The following is a 26,004-nucleotide window of genomic DNA, read 5'->3' as shown; positions in this document are numbered from 1 at the left end:
AGATAAATAGACATATATATGATTGATATATAGATAGATAGATAGATAGATAGATAGATAGATAGATAGATAGATGAAGACTGTCAGATAGACAGAGAGACATAAAAAGAAAAGACAGATAGATAGATAGATAGATAGATAGATAGATAGATAGATAGATAGATAGATAGATAGATAGATAGATAAAGACAGACAGACAGATAAATAGACAGACAAATGATAGTTATATAAACAGATAAATGTAGACAGTCAGATTGATTAGATAGACAAAGACAGACAGATAGATAAATAGACAGATATATGATAGATAGATAGATAGATAGATACACAGACAGGTGTATACTGTCAGATAGACAGAAAAAAAGATAAAGACAGACAGATAAATAGATAAAGACAGACAGATATATGATAGATAGACAGACAGGCAGATGTAGACTGTCAGATAGACAGACAGACAGATAAATAGACAGATATATGATAGATAGATAGATAGATAGATAGATAGATAGATAGATAGATAGATAGATAGATAGATAGATGAAGACTGTCAGATAGATAGAGAGACAGAAAAAAAACAGACAGATAGATAGATAGATAGATAGATAGATAGATAGATAGATAGATAGATAGATAGATAGATAAAGACAGACAGATAGATAAATAGACAGAAATATGATAGTTATATAAACAGGTAAATGTAGACTGTCAGATAGATTAGATAAAGACAGACATATAGATAAATAACTAGATAGATATATCATAGATAGATAATAAAAAACATATTTTAAAGTTACAGAAAATGAATTAATGATTATGACTACCTAATGTATTTGAATGATGTATTTTCAGTTAATCAATAACATTAACAACGTAAGCAATTCATTTCATATAATTGGGATTTATTTTACATAATATATTAGATGAGGTTGAAGACAACAGAACCTATTTATCTATCCTACCTGATTTACAATAAAAAAAGCTGCTGATTTAAAGGGACAGTCTACAATAGAATTCTTATTGTTTAAAAAGATACATAATGGGGGCGGAGCCAACTACCAAGCTGACTGGTCGCATGCAGTAAGAGCTCCGGCTCTTAATCCTATTATTGGGGGACTATTGATTAATTTATTTACCACCCAAAAGGCCTAACAAAGTCTCCTGCAAGCTCATGTTAGAAACTGAGTAATGGATTCGGCTTAACAGTAAAAGAGAGGTACTTTACTTTGAATTAGATATTTTGAAGCCACCACGAGGTCACACAGCTCTGCTACAATTTCTAAAAGTAATAGCTTGGCGTCTGGACTATCTTTTTAGTAATTTTTCCCATGGAGCTGCACGCATCTACAGAAATGACACTTATAACTACCGAGGAGAACTTCTGCACCACGGTGCAGTCCCTGCTAGTAAATTTAATATGGCGGATGGAGGAGAACTTCAAAGATCTCACAGCGATCTTGAAGCCAGCTACTCACGATTTAGCTGACCAACTTGTACCATCGGCTGAGACGGTACTTATCCCTGAGCGGACCTCCAAGACAGCAATCACTCTGCCTGACATGGGAATGATCCACGGGCTTCAGGTTCCTGACGGGTCCCGACAGCGCGAAACCGAATTCCCAGAATCTACAAGCCCTCAGGAACTCCTAGACCCGAAGCATCAATCTAACTGTCCCATGATTAACTTATCTGACAGCGTAAATTCCTTGCTCCCAGTCAGGCTTTCAGATGCTTTGCCATTGCTAGACCTAACGAAGACTGCCCATCCTACTAACCCGAGATCTCAGCTGGAGTTCAGCACATTTTCGGATAACCCTACTACCAACGCTCCAACAAAGTTTCACAGTTTAGAGCTTTTAGTGGCGGCCCTCAGAAGAAGATGCTCTCACGAGATATGGCAGCGATTCACGACCCATGCTGTCCTTTATTGCTTCAGAAGAGGTATTGGCTAAATTTAAGCTGCTTTTCGTGCCCACTAGAAAGGATCCTGTTATACCCTCCAGAACTCTCCTGAACTTAGATTAAACGTATTGCAGTTTGACCAGCATTATCCTTATTTACAGATTATATGTTTTACTTTATTTCCTCTTATATGCAGAAAAGACTTGCAGCTTTTACCTTTTATACTTTTTCCGGCTCTGTGCTAGAGGAGTAGTCTTGGGTGAATACAGAGATAACAACAGACATTTATTTTTGCAAAGATTACTACTCTTACGGTAATATGGGTATCCTCTTTCATGTATTCATTGGGAATAGTATTATTCTAACGCCTAGATTTAGAGTTCTGCGTTAGCCGTCAAAACCAGCGTTAGGGGGTCCTAACGCTGGTTTTGGTCTACCGCTGGTATTTAGAGTCTTGTAGGTAAGGGTCTAACACTCACTTTCCAGCCGCGACTTTTCCATACCGCAGATCCCCATACGTCAATTGCGTATCCTATCTTTTCAATGGGATCTTTCTAACGCCGGTATTTAGAGTCTTGGCTGAAGTGAGCGTTAGAAATCTAACTACAAGACTCCAGCCGCAGAGAAAAGCCAGGAGTTAAGAGCTTTCTGGGATAACGCCGGTTCATAAAGCTCTTAACTACTGTGCTCTAAAGTAAACTAACACCCATAAACTACCTATGTACCCCTAAACCGAGGTCCCCCCACATCGCCGCCACTCTATTAAAATTTTTTAACCCCTAATCTGCCAACCGCACACCGCTGCCACCTACATTATCCCTATGTACCCCTAATCTGCTGCCCCTAACACCGCCGACACCTACATAATATTTCTTAACCCCTAATCTGCCCCCCCAACGTCGCCGCTACCTACCTACAATTATTAACCCCTAATCTGCCGACCGGACCTTACCGCTACTCTAATAAATGTATTAACCCCTAACAAAGCTAAGTCTAACCCTAACACTAACACCCCCCTAAGTTAAATATAATTTTTATCTAACGAAATAAAATAATTCTTATTAAATAAATTATTCCTATTTAAAGCTAAATACTTACCTGTAAAATAAACCCTAATATAGCTACAATATAAATAATAATTATATTGTAGCTATTTTAGGATTTATATTTATTTTACAGGCAACTTTGTATTTATTTTAACTAGGTACAATAGCTATTAAATAGTTAATAACTATTTAATAGCTACCTAGCTAAAAGAAATACAAAATTACCTGTAAAATAAATCCTAACCTAAGTTACAATTAAACCTAACACTACACTATTAATAAATTAATTAAATAAACTACCTACAATTATCTACAATTAAATCAACTAAACTACAAAAAAAAACACTAAATTACAAAAAATAAAAAAAGATTACAAGAATTGTAAACTAATTACACCTACTCTAAGCCCCCTAAAAAAATAACAAAGCCCCCTAAAATAAAAAAAATGCCCTACCCTGTTCTAAAATAAATATTTTACAGCTCTTTTACCTTACCAGCCATTAAAAGGGCCTTTTGCGGGGCATGCCCCAAAGAATTCTGCTCTTTTGCCTGTAAAAAAAAACATACAATACCCCCCCAACATTACAACCCACCACCCACATACCCCTAATCTAACCCAAACCCCCCTTAAATAAACCTAACACTAAGCCCCTGAAGATCTCCCTACCTTGTCTTCTCCACTCCGGGTATCACCGATCCGTCCAGAAGAGGATCCGAAGTCTTCATCCAATCCGGGCGATGTCTTCATCCAAGCCCAAGCGGGGGCTGAAGAGGTCCATCATCCAGCTGAAGTCTTCATCCAAACGGGGGCTAAAGAGGTCCATCATCCGGCTGAAGTCTTCTAATAAGCGGCATCTTCAATCTTCTTTCTTCCAGATCCATCTTCATCCCGCCGACGCGGAACATCCTTCTTCCCCGACGGACTAACGACGAATGAAGGTTCCTTTAAGGGACGTCATCCAAGATGGCGTCCCTTCAATTCCGATTGGCTGATAGGATTCTATCAGCCAATCGGAATTAAGGTAGGAATAATCTGATTGGCTGATGGAATCAGCCAATCAGATTGAAGTTCAATCCGATTGGCTGATCCAATTAGCCAATCAGATTGAGCTCGCATTCTGTTGGCTGTTCCGATCAGATTTAATTGTAGATAATTGTAGGTAGTTTATTTAATTAATTTATTGATAGTGTAGTGTTAGGTTTAATTGTAACTTAGGTTAGGATTTATTTTACAGGTAATTTTGTATTTCTTTTAGCTAGGTAGCTATTAAATAGTTATTAACTATTTAATAGCTATTGTACCTAGTTAAAATAAATACAAAGTTGCCTGTAAAATAAATATAAATCCTAAAATAGCTACAATATAATTATTATTTATATTGTAGCTATATTAGGGTTTATTTTACAGGTAAGTATTTAGCTTTAAATAGGAATAATTTATTTAATAAGAATTATTTTATTTTGTTAGATAAAAATTATATTTAACATAGGGGGGTGTTAGTGTTAGACTTAGCTTTAAGGGTTAATACATTTATTAGAGTAGCGGTAAGGTCCGGTTGGCAGATTAGGGGTTAATAATTGTAGGTAGGTAGCGGCGACATTGGGGGCGGCAGTTTAGGGGTTAATAAATATAATATAGGAGTCGGCGGGGGTTAGGGGCAGCAGATTAGGGGTTCATAGGGATAACGTAGGTTGTGGCGGTGTACGGAGCGGCAGATTAGGGGTTAATTGTATAATGCACGTGTCAGCGATAGTGGGGTCGGCAGATTAGGGGTTAATAAGTGTAAGGTTAGGGGTGTTTAGACTCGGGGTACATGTTAGGGTGTTAGGTGCAGACTTAGGAAGTGTTTCCCCATAGGAAATAATTGGGCTGCGTTATGAGCTGAACGCTGCTTTTTTGCAGGTGTTAGTTTTTTTTCCAGCTCAAACTGCCCCATTGTTTCCTATGGGGGAATCGTGCACGAGCACGTTTTTGAAGCTGGCCGCGTCCGTAAGCACCGCTGGTATTGAGAGTTGCAGTGGCGGTAAATTATGCTATACGCTCCCTTTTTGGAGCCTAACGCAGCCCTTCTGTGAACTATAAATACCAGCGTTGTTTAAAACGTGCGGGGGGGGGGGGGGGGGGAAGCACGCGTAGCTAACGCACCCCTTTGGCCTCAGAACTCTAAATCTAGCCGTAAGTTTTTTTGTTACCCTGTTAATATTGGCTAGATATATATCTTCATGTTTTCATATATGTTTAATTTTGGTATATTTTTTACTGTTAAAGGAATCCATCCTTTTTATAGTTGGAGATCCCACAAGTATGACTTAATAGCTATGTAGGGTTAACTCATCCTTAAACCACTTGTTTTTGAGGTTGTTTTTTTTTCATTTCCTTTTATGTACACACTTTACACTAGCCATTATAAGCCTTTAGTATCCCACAATTATTCTCTATGCCGGACCTTAATCGCTGTTTTAGTTATTAAATATGTTGAATGCAGGAGTTTGACAATTTGCCCCACCTACAGCGTAATTACTGGAGTTTGTTGATGTTACCTAAAGGTTAGCATCTGCCTGTATTATCATTTATGACTCCTGCATGTTAGGGGAGAATTAGATAGGCCTCTATGGTATTTGTTTTCCTTATCTGTATGTACGCACTTCCAATAAGTTCTGTGGATAGTGTACACAACAGCTCACAAGTACCATATTGTTCATATACTCTAGCGTTATATGTCACTTGAATATACACTAATATGGATCGGGCTAGTAGATCGGGCTATCTTTGGTAGCTTATGAAGTTATGCCCTTATCTGTTGATTTTACTCCTAATTTCGCTTAAAAGAGGTATACTACTATAGTATAGTTGAGATACATATCCAACTGCTGACCATATAGTTTAGAAATTTAGTATAGCTTCAAGCAGTATTATTTAGCCCATTTGTCTTGGGATATCTCTATTTAGTTAGCCTATTAATATTGCCATTCACTCAACTTTGCATATTGTGTATAAATGTAACATTTTCACTAGTGACTTTACATTTTGTTTAACCTTATAGTGTGATATATTAGTGATGTTGCAAGAGACACCTACATCTCAGCTGCACTTGTGCTTTGCATATAACTATGCTAACAGATTTTCTAACTACTACAGGAAGTGAATTTATATCTGAGCTTCTATATTTAGTCACACTTTATGATGGGCCTGACTATCTCTACATATCCATATACCTCACTACATGAGACCTGCAGGATTCTAGGCATCTAGCATGTTTGGTCTGTTTACCTCTCAAATACTCGGAGACAGTCGGCTATTGTTTTATTGTTGTATGGAATTATTACCATTATTTCAATTGTGTAAAGTGTTTAAGTGTCTGTATCACAGGATGCATTTTCCTTATCAGCCTATATTAGCTATAGCCTTGCATAGACTTTAAAGGACCAGTCAACACATTAGATTTGCATAATGAACAAATGCAAGATAACAAGACAATGCAATAGCACTTAGTCTGAACTTCAAATGAGTAGTAGATTTTTTTATAACAAATTTCAAAGTTATGTCTATTTCCACTCCCCTTGTAACATGTGATAGCAATCAGCCAATCACAAATGCATATACGTATAGTCTGTGAATTCTTGCACATGCTCAGTAGGATCTGGTGACTCAAAAATTGTAAATATAAAAGACTGGGCACATTGTTTTTAATGGAAGTAAATTGGAAAGTTGTTTAAAATGACATGCTGTATCTGAATCATGAAAATTTAATTTAACCTGAGTGTCCCTTTAAATAGTTTTTCTACCTAGCCACAGATACCCACCGTCAGTGATAACCTCCCCCCCCCCCCCCCATTCATGTTATTTACCCGCTTCCCTCTCCATTGGTAACTCAACTCTGCTGTCTGTATTGGCTCCGCCCTCCCCCCTTTTTCCCTAATATTTTGAGCGGCTCTTGCCCGCTGCTTTTCTTCCCCTCCCCTATACACTATGGCCCAAAGGTGGCCACCACAAAAGCCAACTCTCCATATCTCATAATCGTAGCTATGGGAAATCACTGAGTATGTTTTCTAATGATGTGGAGATAATTCCTTATATATTATAATTTAAAACAGAGTTTCATTTTCTTACGCCCAAACCCCTTTTTCTTATGCCTTGTCAAGACAACATATGTAATTTTATATTTGCCTACTCAGACGTTGTTTTTTTTCTTTTTTTACAATTATTGGATAGCCCCAAAGCTACAATTTAAATTGGTGATTAATGGATGCAATTGGGTTGTAGGGTGCCTAAATAACATCAATCTGGCATTTTTATTTAATGCAAAGTAATATAATGTAATTCTAAAAGAAAGGGGAAGGAGTATCCTAGTAATCCCCTTTGAGAAAAATGGGGCATGTGCATTCTACAGACTCAACGGAAAGTAGGGCTGGTCTTTTTATTTTCCAGGGCTGCTTTTTATTCCTAGTCCGGCCCTGGATAGCCCTCATTACTTCATAGTCACTTATTTTTTTTATATATATTACTGAGTTTTCTAATGTTTGACAACAAATATGATATATGAAGTGGTATCATTTGTCATGTATTATTGAGTTATTTTTCGTGTACTAGCAATGTTTGTCTAGCCCTGATGTAACTATGGACAATGGGCGTATTCTGTATGCTATTTTACTTTAAAACTTCAATAAAAACATATTATAAAAGAAAAAAAAAAGAAATAGATAATCCCTTTATTACCCATTCCCCAGTTTTGCATAACCAACAGTTATATTAATACACTTTTTACCTCTGTGATTACCTTGTATCTAGGAACCTTCTGACAGCCCCCTGATCACATGACTGTGACTGTTTATTATCTATTGAGTTGCATTAAGTATTGTGTTGTGCTAAATCTTAACACAGTGTTATCTATAAGGCCCACATGAACTATCAGTCTCTTGTTGTGAAAAGCAATTTAAAAAGCCTGAGATAAGAGGCAGCCCTCAAGGGATTAGAAATTAGCATATGAGCCTAACTAGGTTTAGTTTCAACTAAGAACACCAAGAGAACAAAGCAAATTGGATGATAAAAGTAAATTGGAAAGTTGATTAAAATTACATGCCCTATCTGAATAATGAAAGTTTAAAGGGATATTCCAGTCAAAATATAAATGTACATAGATTTATTGCATCTTTGAATGGAAACATATTTGCAATATACACGTATTGGCAAAAATGATTCTATTAAGAGTTAACACTGTTTTAGTGTTGACATTTTTCTCTGCACGTGCATGTGAAGCATAGCTAGATATTTTCACTGCACCCACTTTTTAAATACTGCAGCTGCTCAGGTTATCAGTGGGGCTTGTATCATGTCAGCAATTAACAAATTGAGTCATTACCAGAAGATACAACACCTATGGCTATCTGAGCAAGTGTTGTGTTTAAAATGCTGGTGCATACTTAAATACACTTTTAAAACAGCTATAGCTTTTATTAGAAGCATTTTTGCTAATGCATGTATATTGCAAAATTGCTTCTGTTCAATACAGAAATGCATCCACGGGGTTTCCAATTCTGGCTGGAATATCCCTTTAATTTTGACTAGACTGTCCCTTTAACTTACAATGTAACACAAGCAATGATATCCCCAAATTCTGTTTTCAGCCATAAATGTACCTAAGCTATTTTTTAAAAATTTGAACATTTGCTGGATTAAATCTCCTTTCCTCTAGTCTTAAATTGTGATCTATTGTGATCTATTGTCACAAACAACTGCCTTAGAATAAACAGAGCTTCTTCCAACTCTGTATATGGATTGAATATATTTATATAAAGCATTTATGTCCCCTCTCAAGCGCCTTTTTTTCTAGAATAAACAGAACAAATGTGGCTAACCTTGCCTTATAGTTTATATCCTCCATTCCCCTTATTCGCTTTGTGGCCCTTTTCTGGGCTTTTTCTATTTCCTCTATTATCACATATTCTTTCTTTTCTCGTTATCTTGTTTGTTGAAAAGCAGGGACGTAAGCTTAGGAGCACTATATGGCAGCAATTTTGCAAGAATGTTATCCATTTGCAAGCGCTATTTCCTACCATAGAGTGCTCCAGACAACTTTATAGCTATCTCTTCAACAAAGAATAGCATGGGAATGAAGCAGATTTGATAATAGAAGTGAATTGTATTCTCTCTGATTCACAAAATCATTTTTTGTTTCATATCCCTTTAAAGTCAGCTCTAATGCAGCAATAAAATACTGGTCTATAGCTGACCACAGTCAGTGAGCCAATGACAAAAGGCATATCTGCATAACTACCAATCACCAGCCATGTTTCATTCATGAGCAGAAGTACATTGCTGCTCTGGAGATTAATGTAACTATGTGTTTACTCACACTGGTTAAACACAGTTATATTAATATAGTTTTTAACTCTGTGATTACCTTGCATCTAAGCCTCTGCAGACTGCCCCTTTATCTCAGTTCTTTTGACAGACTTGCATTTTAGCCAATCAGTGCTAACTCCTAGGTAACTCTATAGGCGTGAGTACAATGGTATCCATATGTCACACATGAAGTAACGCCCTCTAGCATTCAGATAAGAGGCGGCCTTCAAGGGCTTAGAAATTAGCATATGAGCCTATCTAGGTTGAGCTTTCAACTAAGAATACCAAGAGAACAAAGATTATTTGATGATAAAAGTAAATTGGATGGCCAGATGGCTAAAGATGTGCAAGTTCCTGAGCTTACCTAGGATTACCAAAGCAAAAGATAATAAAAGAACTGAGCAAAATAGATTATAGAAGTAAATTTGAAAGTTGCATGCATCCAATCCAATTACCTTTGTTTTTTTTTTAGTTTACTGTACCTTTAAGTTCTCTCTTTATCTTACTCTCCTGTTTTTTTTTAGAAAATATGATCAATAAATTGAAAAAAAACACTTTTTCTAACTTTGACCCCCAAAATCTGTTACACATCTACAACCACCAAAAAACACCCATGCTAAATAGTTTCTAAGTTTTGTCCTGAGTTTAGAAATACCCAATGTTTACATGTTCTTTGCTTTTAATAGGGCAATAAGTACAAGTAGCACTTTGCTATGTCCAAAAAAAAATTTTCTTCAAAATTAGCGATAATATCGAGGCATCACTGCAATACCCTGAAAGCGTTCACAATCGCTTCCAGCGCTTCAAACCCCAGAGGACGTGTCAGGCACGTCCTTGGTCACTAACTGTATTTTTTTGTAAGACGTTCCTGACACGTCCTTGGTCGTTAAGGGGTTAAGGCAAGCAATATGGGGAGACTTGACGGCCCTTTTTGGTTCTTATCTACTGTTAAATTCTATGTATCTATGTTACCTCCCACTGGGAGTGTCATTTCTTCTGCTGGTTGTTTACACAGGTTTTCTATAGCCTGTACTTAAAGAGACAGTCTACACCAGAATTGTTTTTGTTTTAAAAGATAGATAATCCCTTTATTACCTATTCCCCAGTTTTGCATAACCAACACAGTTATAATAATATACTTTTCTCTTGTTAAGTGTATCCAGTCCACGGATCATCCATTACTTATGGGATATTCTCCTTCCCAACAGGAAGTTGCAAGAGGATCACCCACAGCAGAGCTGCTATATAGCTCCTCCCCTCACTGCCATATCCAGTCATTCTCTTGCAACTCTCAACAAAGATGGAGGTAGTAAGAGGAGAGTGGTGTATTATAGTTAGTTTTTTAACTTCAATCAAAAGTTTGTTATTTTTAAATGGTACCGGAGTGTACTATTTTATCTCAGGCAGCATTAGAAGAAGAATCTGCCTGCGGTTTCTATGATCTTAGCAGAAGTAACCAAGATCCACTGCCGTTCTCACATATTCTGAGGAGTGAGGTCACTTCAGAGGGGGAATGGCGTGCAGGTTATCCTGCAATAAGGTATGTGCAGTTAACATATTTCTAGGGATGGAATTTGCTAGAAAAATGCTGCTGATACTGGATTAATGTAAGTTAAGCCTAAATACAGTGATTTAATAGCGACTGGTATCAGGCTTATTACCAGAGATACATACTCTTATAAAAGTGCAATATAAAACGTTTGCTGGCATGTTTAATCGTTTTTATATATGCTGGGTGATAAAACTTATTGGGGCCTAGTTTTTTTCCACATGGCTGGCTTGATTTTTGCCTAGAAACAGTTTCCTGAGGCTTTCCACTGTTGTAATATGAGTGGGAAGGGCCTATTTTAGCGTTTTTCTGCACTGCTAAAATTACAGACAGAGACACTCAGCTTCCCTCTGCATGATACAGGACATCTCTGAAGGGCTCAAAAGGCTTCAAAAGTCGTGTTTGAGGAGGGTAACAACCACAGTAGACCTGTGGCAGTTGTTGTGACTAGTTTTAAAAACGTTTTTTTCATTTATTATTCCGTTTTTGGTATTAAGGGGTTAATCATCCATTTGCAAGTGGGTGCAATGCTCTGCAAACTTGTTACATACACTGTAAAAATTTAGTTAGTGTAACTGCCTTTTTTCACTGTTATTTCAAATTTTGACAAAATTTGTTTTTCTTAAAGGCACAGTAACGTTTTTTATATTGCTTGTTTAACTTGATGCAAAGTGTTTTCCAAGCTTGCTAGTCTCATTGCTAGTCTGTACAAACATGTCTGACATAGAGGAAACTACTTGTTCATTATGTTTAAAAGCCATGGTGGAGCCCCATAGGAGAATGTGTACTAAATGTATTGATTTCACCTTAAACAGTAAAGATCAGTCTTTATCTATAAAAGAATTGTCACCAGAGGGTTCTGTCGAGGGGGAAGTTATGTCGACTAACTCTCCCCACGTGTCGGACCCTTTGCCTCCCGCTCAAGGGACGCACGCTAATATGGCGCCAAGTACATCAGGGACACCTATAGCGATTACTTTGCAGGACATGGCTGCGATCATGGATAATACCCTGTCAGCGGTATTAGCCAGATTGCCTGAATTAAGAGGCAAGCGCGATAGCTCTGGGGTTAGACGAGATACAGAGCGCGTAGATGCTGTAAGAGCCATGTCTGATACTGCATCACAATATGCAGAACCTGAGGACGGAGAGCTTCAGTCTGTGGGTGACATCTCTGACTCGGGGAAACCTGATTCAGAGATTTCTAATTTTAAATTTAACCTTGAGAACCTCTGTGTATTGCTTGGGGAGGTGTTAGCTGCTCTGAATGACTGTGACACAATTGTAGTGCCAGAGAAATTGTGTAGACTGGATAAATACTATGCAGTGCCGGTGTGTACTGATGTTTTTCCAATACCTAAAAGGTTTATAGAAATTATTAGTAAGGAGTGGGATAGACCCGGTGTGCCGTTTTCCCCCCCTCCTATATTTAGAAAAATGTTTCCCATAGACGCCACTACACGGGACTTATGGCAGACGGTCCCTAAGGTGGAGGGAGCAGTTTCTATTTTAGCAAAGCGTACCACTATCCCGGTTGAGGACAGTTGTGCTTTTTCAGATCCAATGGATAAAAAATTAGAGGGTTACCTTAAGAAAATGTTTATTCAACAAGGTTTTATTTTACAGCCCCTTGCATGCATTGCGCCCGTCACTGCTGCGGCGGCATTCTGGTTTGAGGCCATCCATACAGCTCCATTGACTGAAATCATTGACAAGCTTAGAACACTTAAGCTAGCTAACTCATTTGTTTCTGATGCCATTGTTCATTTGACTAAACTAACGGCTAAGAATTCCGGATTCGCCATCCAGGCGCGTAGGGCGCTATGGCTTAAATCCTGGCCAGCTGACGTGACTTCAAAGTCTAAATTACTCAACATTCCTTTCAAGGGGCAGACCTTATTCGGGCCTGGTTTGAAAGAAATTATTGCTGACATTACTGGAGGTAAGGGTCATACCCTTCCTCAGGACAGGGCCAAATCAAGGGCCAAACAGTCTAATTTTCGTGCCTTTCGAAATTTCAAGGCAGGTTCAGCATCAACTTCCTCTGCTTCAAAACAAGAGGGAACTTTTGCTCAATCCAAGCAGGCATGGAAATCTAACCAGTCCTGGAACAAGGGCAAGCAGGCCAGAAAACCTGCTGCTGCCCCCAAGACAGCATGAAGGAACGGCCCCCTATCCGGCAACGGATCTAGAAGGGGGCAGACTTTCTCTCTTCGCCCAGGCGTGGGCAAGAGATGTTCAGGATCCCTGGGCGTTGGAGATCATATCTCAGGGATATCTTCTGGACTTCAAAGCTTCTCCTCCACAGGGGAGATTTCACCTTTCAAGATTATCTACAAACCAGATAAAGAAAGAGGCATTCCTACGCTGCGTGCAAGACCTCCTAGTAATGGGAGTGATCCATCCAGTTCCGCGGACGGAACAAGGACAGGGTTTTTATTCAAATCTGTTTGTGGTTCCCAAAAAAGAGGGAACCTTCAGACCAATTTTGGATCTAAAGATCTTAAACAAATTCCTCAGAGTTCCATCATTCAAGATGGAAACTATTCGGACCATCTTACCCATGATCCAAGAGGGTCAGTACATGACCACAGTGGACATAAAGGATGCCTACCTTCACATTCCGATTCACAAGAATCATCATCGGTTCCTGAGATTTGCCTTTCTAGACAGGCATTACCAATTTGTAGCTCTTCCCTTCGGGTTGGCTACAGCCCCAAGAATTTTTACAAAGGTTCTGGGCTCTCTTCTGGCGGTTCTAAGACCGCGAGGCATAGGGTTTCCTTCCTAGGGACTCTTATAGATTCTGTAGAAATGAAAATTTACCTGACGGAGTCCAGGTTATCAAAACTTCTAAATACTTGCCGTGTTCTTCACTCCACTCCGCGCCCTGCGGTGGCTCAGTGCATGGAGGTAATCGGCTTAATGGTAGCAGCAATGGACATAGTGCCATTTGCGCGCCTGCATCTCAGACCGCTGCAATTATGCATGCTCAGTCAGTGGAATGGGGATTACACAGATTTGTCCCCTCTACTAAATCTGGATCAGGAAACCAGAGATTCTCTTCTCTGGTGGTTATCTCGGGTCCATCTGTCCAAGGGTATGACCTTTCGCAGACCAGATTGGATGATTGTAACAACAGATACCAGCCTTCTAGGTTGGGGTGCAGTCTGGAACTCCCTGAAGGCTCAGGGATCATGGACTCAGGAGGAGAAACTCCTCCCAATAAATATTCTGGAGTTAAGAGCAATATTCAATGCTCTTCTAGCTTGGCCTCAGTTAGCAACCCTGAGGTTCATCAGATTTCAGTCGGACAACATCACGACTGTGGCTTACATCAACCATCAAGGGGGAACCAGGAGTTCCCTAGCGATGTTAGAAGTCCCCAAGATAATTCACTGGACAGAGTCTCACTCTTGTCACCTATCAGCAATCCATATCCCAGGTGTAGAGAACTGGGAGGCGGATTTTCTAAGTGTGACAGACCCTTCTGTCAGTACTGGAAGGGTTAACTCTGTTCAGCTTTGAGAAGCTATTTTCTAAAGACAGGTTTGCTGGCATCAGCTATAATTAAGTTTAAGTGATAAACATTCCCATTGTTCAATGACATCTAGAGAGCAGACGCCCCAGTGATAAGAAAAGCCAAGTGTGTCTTGTGTTTAACTTGTTATCTGCCTAAGTAAAGTAATGTGATTCTATTGTGGCCTGTCTAAGGGCGTTGTCCCTCCATCTAATGTACAACATTCTTTCAACCCCCCATCTGGGGTCTGACCTGCATAAATACTGGGCATATGGCCCTTAATAAAGTTCACTTTGTTTTACCTTGAATGTGGAGCCTGGTCTCATCTTTGAGGGGGAACTGATTGGGGTTGTGAATTGCTGATTCCCTATTCAGGACATTGTTCATCTGGTGTTAACCCTTGGTATCCTGTTGGTACCGTAACAATTGGTGGCAAGCGACGGAATGAACCTTATCGCCCAGAAGAGCAACTACACAAGCCAGTAACCTCAGGAAGAGGGGGATTACTACAATACTGACTAAGATGGAGGGAGACAGAGCTTGCAGCGCTACGCCTCCAGCAGCCATGGAGGAGACCCTATACCAGAGGGAAATGAGGACCAGGCTGGAATTTTTACCCCAACCTGTACCACGGGACATGCTATCCGTGGTAATGGCAGATGTGCATGAGTACGTGATGGCACACAGTCCGCGGAATGCATCCTCCTGAGCAGAATCCATTTCGGAAGCACTCAGCAACCCAGTAAGACCCAAAATCCCATACCATGCCTTTAAAATGTTTTGTGAGGAGAAGGATGAGATCGATGGGTATTTACAGGATTTTGAGAGACTGTGCGAGTTACATGATTTGGAGCAGTCCGTATGGGTGCCGATGCTAGCAGGCAAGCTAGCCGGTAGGGCAGCGGAAGCGTATCGCGCTGTACCCAGGGAGGACAGCAAGGATTACGCTAAAGTGAAGAGAGCGAACTTGGAAAGATATGCCATTATCCCAGAGGCATACCGGCGCAAGTTTAGAGGCCTGCGCAAGCCAGAAAGAGATTCCCATGCAGAGTGGGCCCACAAGCTGGATCAAGCATGTCAGGGGTGGATACAGGCCAGCCAAGCTACCACCATGGAAGAATTGCGACAACTGATGCTGTTGGAGCAATTCTTTAACGGCTTGTCCCCAGAAGCCCAAGAATGGGTGAGAGATCGAAAACCCCTCACCTTAACCGAAGCAGCCAGATTAGCAGACCAGCATTTTGATGCCAGGAGGCACCATGGACTACTGCCTAAGACGTACGCTCGACCCACGGGACAACCCAGTCCTCTACAGCCTAACAACCCCACAGCGACACCTTTTCGCCCAGCCCCAGGGAATCCACCACCCCCTCACGATACAAGGGACAGGCGAGTATACAATGCCACACCTGCAAGCAGTGGGGACATATGGCACGTGAGTGCACCCAAAATCGGAGCAGACAAGCTTGGAACCAGGTCAGACAGAACCTGGCCCCAAGGGCGGCTGCTCACCATTACCAAATGGAGCCAGCCACTCATGAGGTGTTGAGCACCCAAGCCGAGGAACCCCTGGGAATTCTGCATGAGGTGATGTTGGTCCAGGCCACGAACTACCCTCAGAGAGCCCGGTTCAATTCGCGGGGCTACTCACAACCTATTCGGTGCTTCGGATGTAAGCAACTAGGGCACAAAAGACCATAGTGTCCCCTAAACGCAGTGAACCAAGCACAGTCCTGGAGAAGACCCGCCGGCGGAATCCCACGTAATCCTCAGCCTGCGGCCCGCTACGTAGAGGCACCAGAATGCTGGGGCAGCCTACATGAAGCAGACCCCGTGCAAGCTGCCCACCAGAATAACCAGCAACTGGTTAAAGTGAATGGGAAGGAGGTCAGTGGTCTACGGGATACTGGTGCTACCATGACCTTGCTTCGAAAGAACTTGGTGTCTGAGAAACAGCACACTGGAGACACTGTGGCTGTGAGGGTAGCAGGGGGCACTGTGTTCCGCCTACCTGTTGCCAGGGTACATTTGGATTGGGGAGTGGGCGCTAGACCTGTGAATGTGGGGGTCAAGAAGGACTTACCTGCTGATGTTCTCCTTGGAAATAACTTGGCCCCCCTTGTTTCTGCCTATGCTCCCATGGGTCCCGCTGACGTTAACCCTGTGACTACCCGTGCCCAGATCCGTGCAGCAGAGACTGACCCACCTGCTGCTAAGCCCCAGGACGCTGAGCTCAGTAAATCTCTATCCGCTATTGATAAGTGGAAGTCCCGTTACAATGCGCTGATGAAGGAGAAGAGTCACGTAGAGGATAAAATATTCACGTTAAATAATCACGTAACAGTGCTAGCGGGAGAGAAGAGGAGTGCAGAGGAAAACATAATTTATGCTTACCTGATAAATTCCTTTCTTCTGTAGTGTGATCAGTCCACGGGTCATCATTACTTCTGGGATATTACTCCTCCCCAACAGGAAGTGCAAGAGGATTCACCCAGCAGAGTTGCATATAGCCCCTCCCCTCTACGTCACCCCCAGTCATTCGACCAAGGACAAAAAACGAGAAAGGAGGAACCAAGGGTGTAGTGGTGACTGGAGTATAATTTAAAAATAAATACCTGCCTTAAAAACAGGGCGGGCCGTGAACTGATCACACTACAGAAGAAAGGAATTTATCAGGTAAGCATAAATTATGTTTTCTTCTGTTAAGTGTGATCAGTCCACGGGTCATCATTACTTCTGGGATACCAATACCAAAGCAAAAGTACACGGATGACGGGAGGGATAGGCAGGCTCTTTATACAGAAGGAACCACTGCCTGAAGAACCTTTCTCCCAAAAATAGCCTCCGAGGAAGCAAATGTGTCAAATTTGTAAAATTTGGAAAAAGTATGAAGTGAAGACCAAGTTGCAGCCTTGCAAATCTGTTCAACAGAGGCCTCATTCTTGAAGGCCCAAGTGGAAGCCACAGCTCTAGTAGAATGGGCTGTAATTCTTTCAGGAGGCTGCTGTCCAGCAGTCTCATAAACTAAACGTATTATACTACGAAGCCAAAAAGAAAGAGAGGCTGCCGAAGCCTTTTGACCTCTCCTCTGTCCAGAGTACACAACAAACAGAGAAGACGTTTGTCGAAATTCCTTAGTTGCCTGCAAGTAAAATTTTAGGGCACGAACTACATCCAGATTATGTAGTAAGCGTTCCTTCTTTGAAGAAGGATTTGGACACAAAGAAGGAACAACAATCTCTTGATTGATATTCCTGTTAGTGACTACCTTGGGTAAGAACCCAGGTTTAGTACGCAGAACTACCTTATCCGAATGAAAAATCAAATAAGGAGAATCACAATGTAAGGCTGATAACTCAGAGACTCTTCGAGCCGAGGAAATAGCCATTAAAAATAGAACTTTCCAAGATAACAACTTTATATCAATGGAATGGAGGGGTTCAAACGGAACGCCCTGTAAAACGTTTAGAACAAGATTTAAACTCCATGGTGGAGCAACAGTCTTAAACACTGGCTTAATCCTCGCTAAAGCCTGACAAAAAGCCTGAACGTCTGGCACTTCTGACAGACGTTTGTGTAACAGAATAGACAGAGCTGAGATCTGTCCCTTTAATGAACTAGCAGATAAACCCTTTTCTAAACCTTCTTGTAGAAAAGACAATATCCTAGGAATCCTAACCTTACTCCAAGAGTAACCTTTGGATTCACACCAGTATAGGTATTTACGCCATATTTTATGGTAAATCTTTCTGGTAACAGGCTTCCTAGCCTGTATTAAGGTGTCAATAACTGACTCAGAAAACCCACGTTTTGATAAAATCAAACGTTCAATTTCCAAGCAGTCAGCTTCAGAGAAGTTAGATTTTGATGTTTGAAAGGACCCTGTATCAGAAGGTCCTGTGTCAGAGGTAGAGACCAAGGTGGACAGGATGACATGTCCACCAGGTCTGCATACCAAGTCCTGCGTGGCCATGCAGGTGCTATCAGAATCACTGATGCTCTCTCCTGTTTGATTCTGGCAATCAATCGAGGAAGCATCGGGAAGGGTGGAAACACATAAGCCATCCTGAAGTCCCAAGGTGCTGTCAGGGCATCTATTAGGACTGCTCCTGGATCCCTGGATCTGGACCCGTAGCGAGGAAGCTTGGCGTTCTGTCGAGACGCCATGAGATCTATCTCTGGTTTTCCCCAACGTCGAAGTATTTGGGCAAAGACCTCCGGATGAAGTTCCCACTCCCCCGGATGAAAAGTCTGACGACTTAAGAAATCCGCCTCCCAGTTTTCCACTCCCGGGATGTGGATTGCTGACAGGTGGCAAGAGTGAGACTCTGCCCAGCGAATTATCTTTGATACTTCCATCATTGCTAGGGAGCTTCTTGTCCCTCCCTGATGGTTGATGTAAGCTACAGTCGTGATGTTGTCCGACTGAAACCTGATGAACTCCCGAGTTGTCAACTGGGGCCAGGCCAGAAGGGCATTGAGAACTGCTCTCAATTCCAGAATGTTTATTGGCAGGAGACTCTCCTCCTGACTCCATTGTCCCTGAGCCTTCAGAGAATTCCAGACGGCACCCCAACCTAGAAGGCTGGCGTCTGTTGTTACAATTGTCCAGTCTGGTCTGCTGAATGGCATCCCCCTGGACAGATGTGGCCGAGAAAGCCACCATAGAAGAGAATTTCTGGTCTCTTGATCCAGATTCAGAGAAGGGGACAAGTCTGAGTAATCCCCATTCCACTGACTCAGCATGCACAATTGCAGTGGTCTGAGGTGTAAGCGGGCAAATGGCACTATGTCCATTGCCGCTACCATTAAGCCGATTACCTCCATGCATTGAGCCACCGATGGGTGTTGAATGGAATGAAGGGTGCGGCAAGCACTTTGAAGTCTTATTAACCTGTCTTCTGTCAGGTAAATTTTCATTTCTACAGAATCTATAAGAGTCCCCAGGAAGGGAACTCTTGTGAGTGGAACGAGTGAACTTTTCTTTTCGTTCACCTTCCATCCATGTGACCTTAGAAATGCCAGTACTAACTCTGTATGAGACTTGGCCGTTTGAAAGCTTGAAGCTTGTATCAGAATGTCGTCTAGGTAGGGAGCTACCGAAATTCCCCGCGGTCTTAGTACCGCCAGAAGAGCACCTAGAACCTTTGTGAAGATTCTTGGAGCTGTAGCCAATCCGAATGGAAGAGCTACAAACTGGTAATGTCTGTCTAGAAAGGCAAATCTTAGATACCGGTAATGATCTTTGTGAATCGGTATGTGAAGGTAAGCATCCTTTAAGTCCACTGTGGTCATGTACTGACCCTCTTGGATCATAGGTAAAATTGTCCGGATAGTCTCCATTTTGAATGATGGAACTCTTAGGAATTTGTTTAGGATCTTTAAATCCAGGATTGATCTGAAAGTTCCTTCTTTTTTGGGAACCACAAACAGATTTGAGTAAAACCCTTTTCCCTGTTCCAACCGTGGAACTGGATGGATTACTCCCATTAACAATAGTTCTTGTATACAGCGCTGAAACGCTTCTTTCTTTGTTTGGTCTGTCGACAACCTTGACAGATGAAATCTCTCTCTTGGAGGAGAGTGTTTGAAGTCCAGAAGGTATCCCTGAGATATTATCTCTAGCGCCCAGGGATCCTGGACATCTCTTGCCCAAGCCTGGGCGAAGAGAGAAAGTCTGCCCCCCACTAGATCCGATCCCGGATCGGGGGCCCTCAATTCATGCTGTTTTAGTGGCAACAGCAGGTTTCCTGGCCTGCTTGCCCTTGTTCCAGGACTGGTTAGGTCTCCAGCCTTGTCTGTAGCGAGCACCAGATCCTTCTTGTTTTGGAGTAGTGGAAGTTGATGCTGCTCCTGCTTTGAAATTCCGAAAGGAACGAAAATTAGACTGTCTAGCCTTAGGTTTAGCTTTGTCTTGAGGTAGGGCGTGGCCCTTACCTCCTGTAATGTCAGCGATAATTTCTTTCAAACCAGGCCCAAATAAGGTCTGTCCCTTGAAAGGTATATTAAGTAATTTGGACTTAGAAGTTACATCAGCTGACCAGGATTTTAGCCACAGTGCTCTGCGCGCCTGAATGGCGAATCCGGAATTCTTAGCCGTAAGTTTAATTAAATGTACTACGGCTTCCGAAATGAAAGAATTAGATAGCTTAAGTACTCTAAGCCTGTCTGAAATGTCGTCCAGCGTAGCTGAACTAAGATTCTCTTCTAGAGACTCAATCCAGAATGCCGCTGCAGCCGTGATCGGCGCAATGCATGCAAGGGGTTGCAATATAAAACCTTGTTGAACAAACATTTTCTTAAGGTAACCCTCTAATTTTTTATCCATTGGATCTGAAAAGGCACAGCTATCCTCCACCGGGATAGTGGTACGCTTAGCTAAAGTAGAAACTGCTCCCTCCACCTTAGGGACCGTTTGCCATAAGTCCCGCGTGGTGGCGTCTATCGGAAACATCTTTCTAAATATCGTAGGGGGTGAGAACGGCACACCGGGTCTATCCCACTCCTTAGTAATAATTTCAGTTAGTCTCTTAGGTATAGGAAAAACGTCAGTACTTGTTGGTACAGCAAAATATTTATCCAATCTACACATTTTCTCTGGTATTGCAACTGTGTTACAATCATTCAGGGCCGCTAACACCTCCCCTAGTAAAACACGGAGGTTTTCCAGCTTAAATTTAAAATTTGAAATATCTGAATCCAATCTGTTTGGATCAGAACCGTCAGCTGCAGAATGAAGCTCTCCGTCCTCATGTTCTGCAAGTTGTGACGCAGTATCTGACATGGCTCTAACATTATCAGCGCACTCTGTTCTCACCCCAGAGTGATCTCGCTTGCCCCTTAGTTCTGGTAATTTAGCCAAAACCTCAGTCATAACAGTAGCCATATCTTGTAATGTTATTTGTAATGGCCGCCCAGATGTACTTGGCGTCGCCATATCGCGCACGTCCCGGGCGGGAGATGCAGGTACTGTCACGTGAGGCGAGTTAGTCGGCATAACTCTCCCCTCGTTGTTTGGTGAAATTTGTTCAATTTGTACAGATTGACTTTTACTTAATGTAGCATCAATACAGTTAGTACATAAATTTCTATTGGGCTCCACCTTGGCTTTAGTACAAATAGTACAGGTCTCATCTTCTGAATCAGACATGTTTAACAAACTAGCAAATAAACTTGCAATTTGGAAATATTATACAATAAAATTACAATGAAAAAAACGAACTGTGCTTGAAAAGCACTGAGTAAATATAACAGATGAAATCAATCAGCTTTTTAAAACCAAATGTAACTTAGCAAAGGATTGTATCCGGTAGCAAGAAATAACTAACCCTGAGGCATAAAAAAGTTAAAGACAAACGTTTTTTATCACAGTCAACTACGATCTTACAGCTCTGTTAGATTACTTCCCTCAAATTAGCTTTGAAGCTCCCTGGGTTCTGTAGAGATAAACCGGAACATGCAGGAAAAACAATGAGCTTAGACTGAAATTTTTTGATGCGTAGCAAAAAGCGCCAAAAAGGTCCCACCCCCTCACACACAACAGTGAGAGAGATTAAGCAACTGTCATAATTAGATCCAGCAACTGCCAAGTGGAAAAATAGTGCCCAAACATTTTATTCACCCAGTACCTCAGAAAATGAAAACGATTTTACATTCCAGCAAAAACGTTTAACATAATTAAGAGTTATTAAAAAGCCTATTGTATTCCTATTAGGCTAAAATCTTACATACACAGTGTAATTCCAGAGAAGTACCATTCTCCAGAAAACAAAAATGTAAATTATACATACATGATATAATGTCGGTATGGCAGTATTTTCTCAGCAATTCCATTGTTAGAAATAAAAACTGCTACATACCTCTTTGCAGGATAAACTGCCCGCTGCCCCCTGATCTGAAGTTACCTCTCCTCAGATGGCCGAGAACAGCAATATGATCTTAACAACTCCGGCTAAAATCATAGTAAAAAACTCTGGTAGATTCTTCTTCAAACTCTACCAGAGAAGGAATAACACGCTCCGGTGCTATTAAAAAATAACAAACTTTTGATTGAAGAAATAAAACTAAATAAAATCACCATAGTCCTCTCACACATCCTATCTAGTCGTTGGGTGCAAGAGAATGACTGGGGGTGACGTAGAGGGGAGGGGCTATATGCAACTCTGCTGGGTGAATCCTCTTGCACTTCCTGTTGGGGAGGAGTAATATCCCAGAAGTAATGATGACCCGTGGACTGATCACACTTAACAGAAGAAAAAGCACGTTTAGAACGTGAATCTCTGCTAGACAAGCTGCACCGACAGACTGCAGAAAACACCAGCTTGAGAGTGGAACATGAAACATTAAAGACAAACTTAGTGACACTGGAGGAAAAGCTGACGCTGGCTCATAGTGAGGTGCAGCAACTCAAGGGCACCCTATGTCAGTAGGAAGGGATTGTGGATACCTATAAAGAGCAGGTACAACCACGTAAAGAAGCCGATGATATTTTGAAGGACTGTTTAGCCCTAGTCGGGGCACTGAAGAGGTTGAACCCTTATTTATACGGACAGGGATTCTCTCTCATAACGGGAATACAGATGGATTGTCCCGGCAAACTGACATGCCTACCACCTCCTAGTCCGGTCATCCCCAGGTTGACCCGCCAAAGGGTCAAGCCGGGTCTGCCAGAGTGTTCCACAAGGGGGGAGCTATGTGACAGACCCTTCTGTCAGTACTGGAAGGGTTAACTCTGTTCAGCTTTGAGAAGCTATTTTCTAAAGACAGGTTTGCTGGCATCAGCTATAATTAAGTTTAAGTGATAAACATTCCCATTGTTCAATGACATCTAGAGAGCAGACGCCCCAGTGATAAGAAAAGCCAAGTGTTTCTTGTGTTTAACTTGTTATCTGCCTAAGTAAAGTAATGTGATTCTATTGTGGCCTGTCTAAGGGCGTTGTCCCTCCATCTAATGTACAACATTCTTTCAACCCCCCATCTGGTGTCTGACCTGCATAAATACTGGGCATATGGCCCTTAATAAAGTTCACTTTGTTTTACCTTGAATGTGGAGCCTGGTCTCATCTTTTTGATTGGGGTTGTGAATTGCTGATTCCTTATTCAGGACATTGTTCATCTGGTGTTAACCCTTGGTATCCTGTTGGTAACACTAAGTCGTCAGTTTAAAATAGAGCAAATAGAGCAACTAGTTTGAAAAATATATTACATTTTGAAACTAGTTGCTCTATTTTCTCTATTTTAAACTAACTCCTACACCTTTGGAGTATTTTATTTGTGCAGATATCTTGTGGCTGAATAACCCTCTGCTAGGTGTTTTTTGTGCAGTATTGGCCATTATAAACAGTCCTTGGGAGCGAGAATGCATATCCTGTAAAAGAAAGCTGCAAAAAATTCACTGGGTTTCTAGCCTAGTATATCTAATTGCTTTTCCCTGTTAAAGCTTTTCTGTTTCCAGTGGCGATTGGTTACTATTGGAAGGTGTGCCCACAGATCGTTGGTTCAAGTTTGGAGGCCGGTTGCTGCTTATTATTATGTAAGTACGGATGTAACTTCCCCTGCTATTTGCTGTGTGACATTTACTAAGAGGATTCCTTGTCCGTAGGGGAAATACCATCATTGGCTGCGACTGCCTCTTTTGTCCTGGGAACGCTCCTCTTACAACTATACACAGAACAGCATCCTTGTATGAGCGTGGGTCCACATAGTAACAAGCCGAAAAATCGTCCACTCCTGGGAACTGTTTCTTATGCATGAACTTTTGGTTTAAGGAGTTTTTTATACTAATTTTCTTTTTCTTAATTTTGTGATTTATTATTGTATGTCTTGAATAGGTCGACCTATATTGTAATAATTTTTTTTTATATATAGATATGCAATTCTAGTATTTGTTGCTGGCATCTTCTATAGAATTTAATTTTTTCACATAGAATTTTTTCACATAGAATTTTTTCACATAGAATTTTTTTCATATATAATTTTTTCCAATTTTGAAAAGATTTTTTTCACACATAATTCATAATTCACAATTTATGTTTACATGTATTATACATATTGCCTATTATAGTAGTATCATATTAGTATCAGGTTAGGTGTTTTATTATTATATATATTCTATAATCCTTACTCTTAAGCTGGTTTCAGCGCTCCCTAGTGCTTTGTATTTTGTATTGATTAGTCCTGTAGGTCTTTGAGGGTAACCTATTTTTTCTAGTTGGAGTTTGTAGTAATTTATATTTTTTGGCGCTGGTCACTTAAGTCTATTTTTTGGGAAGGAGAATATCCCATAAGTAATGGATGATACGTGGACTGGATACACTACAAGATAAATAAATTTATCAGGTAAGCATAAATTATGTTTTTACCTCTGTGATTATCTTGTATCTAAGCCTCTGCAAACAGCCCCTTTATTTCAGTTCTTTTGACAGACTTGCAGTTTAGCCAATCAGTGCCTGCTCCCAGATAACTTCACAAGCATGAGCACAGTGTTATCTATACGAAAAACATGAACTAACACCCTCTAGTGGTGAAAAACTGGTAAAATGCATTCTGAAAAGAGGTGGTCTTCAAGGTCTAAGAAATTAGCATATGAACCTCCTAGGTTAACCTTTCAACTAAGAATTACCAAGAGAACAAAGCAAAATTGGTGATAAAAGTAAATTGGAAAAGTGTTTAAAATTACACACTCTATCTGAATCATGAAAGTTTATTTTGGCCTAGACTGTCCCTTTAATGGGACAAAAAACAAACAAATGTTGTCTTTCATGATTCAGATAGATGATACAATTTCAAACAACTTTCCCATTTACTTATATTATCAAATATGCTTCATTCTCTTGGTATCATTTGTTGAAGGAGAACTCTTGGGAGCTAGCTGAACACATCTGGTGAGCAAATAACAAGAGGAATATATGTTCAGCTATAAATCGTCAGCAATCTCCTAGTAGTGCATAGCTGCTCCTGAGACTACCTAGGTACACTTTTTAACAAAGTATAACAAGAAAACAAAGAAAATAAATAGAAGCAAAATTGGAAAGTTGTTTAAAATTACATGCTCTATCTGAATATTGAATTATTTTTTTGTCTCATGACCTGATAAATAGAGAAACTTTCAGTATAGGTGGGTATACCACAAAACAAGCAAAACCAACTGTTTCAAATGTCAATATAAAGGTAAAGGATATATATATATATATATATATATATATACACACATATATACAGTAGGTATTGAAAAGAATCACCCCCTTGAAATAATCACATTTTGTTGCTTTGCAGCCTGAAATAAAGACAGACACAGTTTTTGTTTATCCAGTTGTTATTATAACATCCAAGTGAAAGATATAACACCAACATGTCAGGCACAAATAAAGACAATTCAAAAACAGAATCACTGAGTTGGAAAAAGGATCACCCCCTTGTGTAAGTATTTTGTTGAACCACCTTTTGCTTTAATTACAGCCTTTAGTCTGTTGGGATATTTCTGTCTCTACTAACTTTGCACATTTTTAGGCCTAGATTTAGAGTTCGGCGGTAAAAGGGCTGTTAACGCTCCGCGGGCTTTTTTCTGGCCGCACCATAAATTTAACTCTGGTATCGAGAGTTAAAACAAATGCTGCGTTAGGCTCCAAAAAAGGAGCGTAGAGCATTT

General features: G+C 40.7%; 1 protein-coding gene across 2 annotated transcripts in view; it reads right to left on the bottom strand.

Annotated features, from left to right (window-relative positions):
• The window catches only part of ST6GALNAC6 (ST6 N-acetylgalactosaminide alpha-2,6-sialyltransferase 6), a 105,836-nt gene that overhangs the window by 58,228 nt on the left and 21,604 nt on the right, over positions 1-26,004 (bottom strand). The gene's annotated exons all lie outside the window — the stretch shown is intronic.

The sequence above is a fragment of the Bombina bombina genome, chromosome 12 (genome assembly GCF_027579735.1).
Source record: "Bombina bombina isolate aBomBom1 chromosome 12, aBomBom1.pri, whole genome shotgun sequence".
Lineage (NCBI taxonomy): Eukaryota > Metazoa > Chordata > Amphibia > Anura > Bombinatoridae > Bombina > Bombina bombina.
This window is presented reverse-complemented; position numbering and strand designations above follow the sequence as displayed.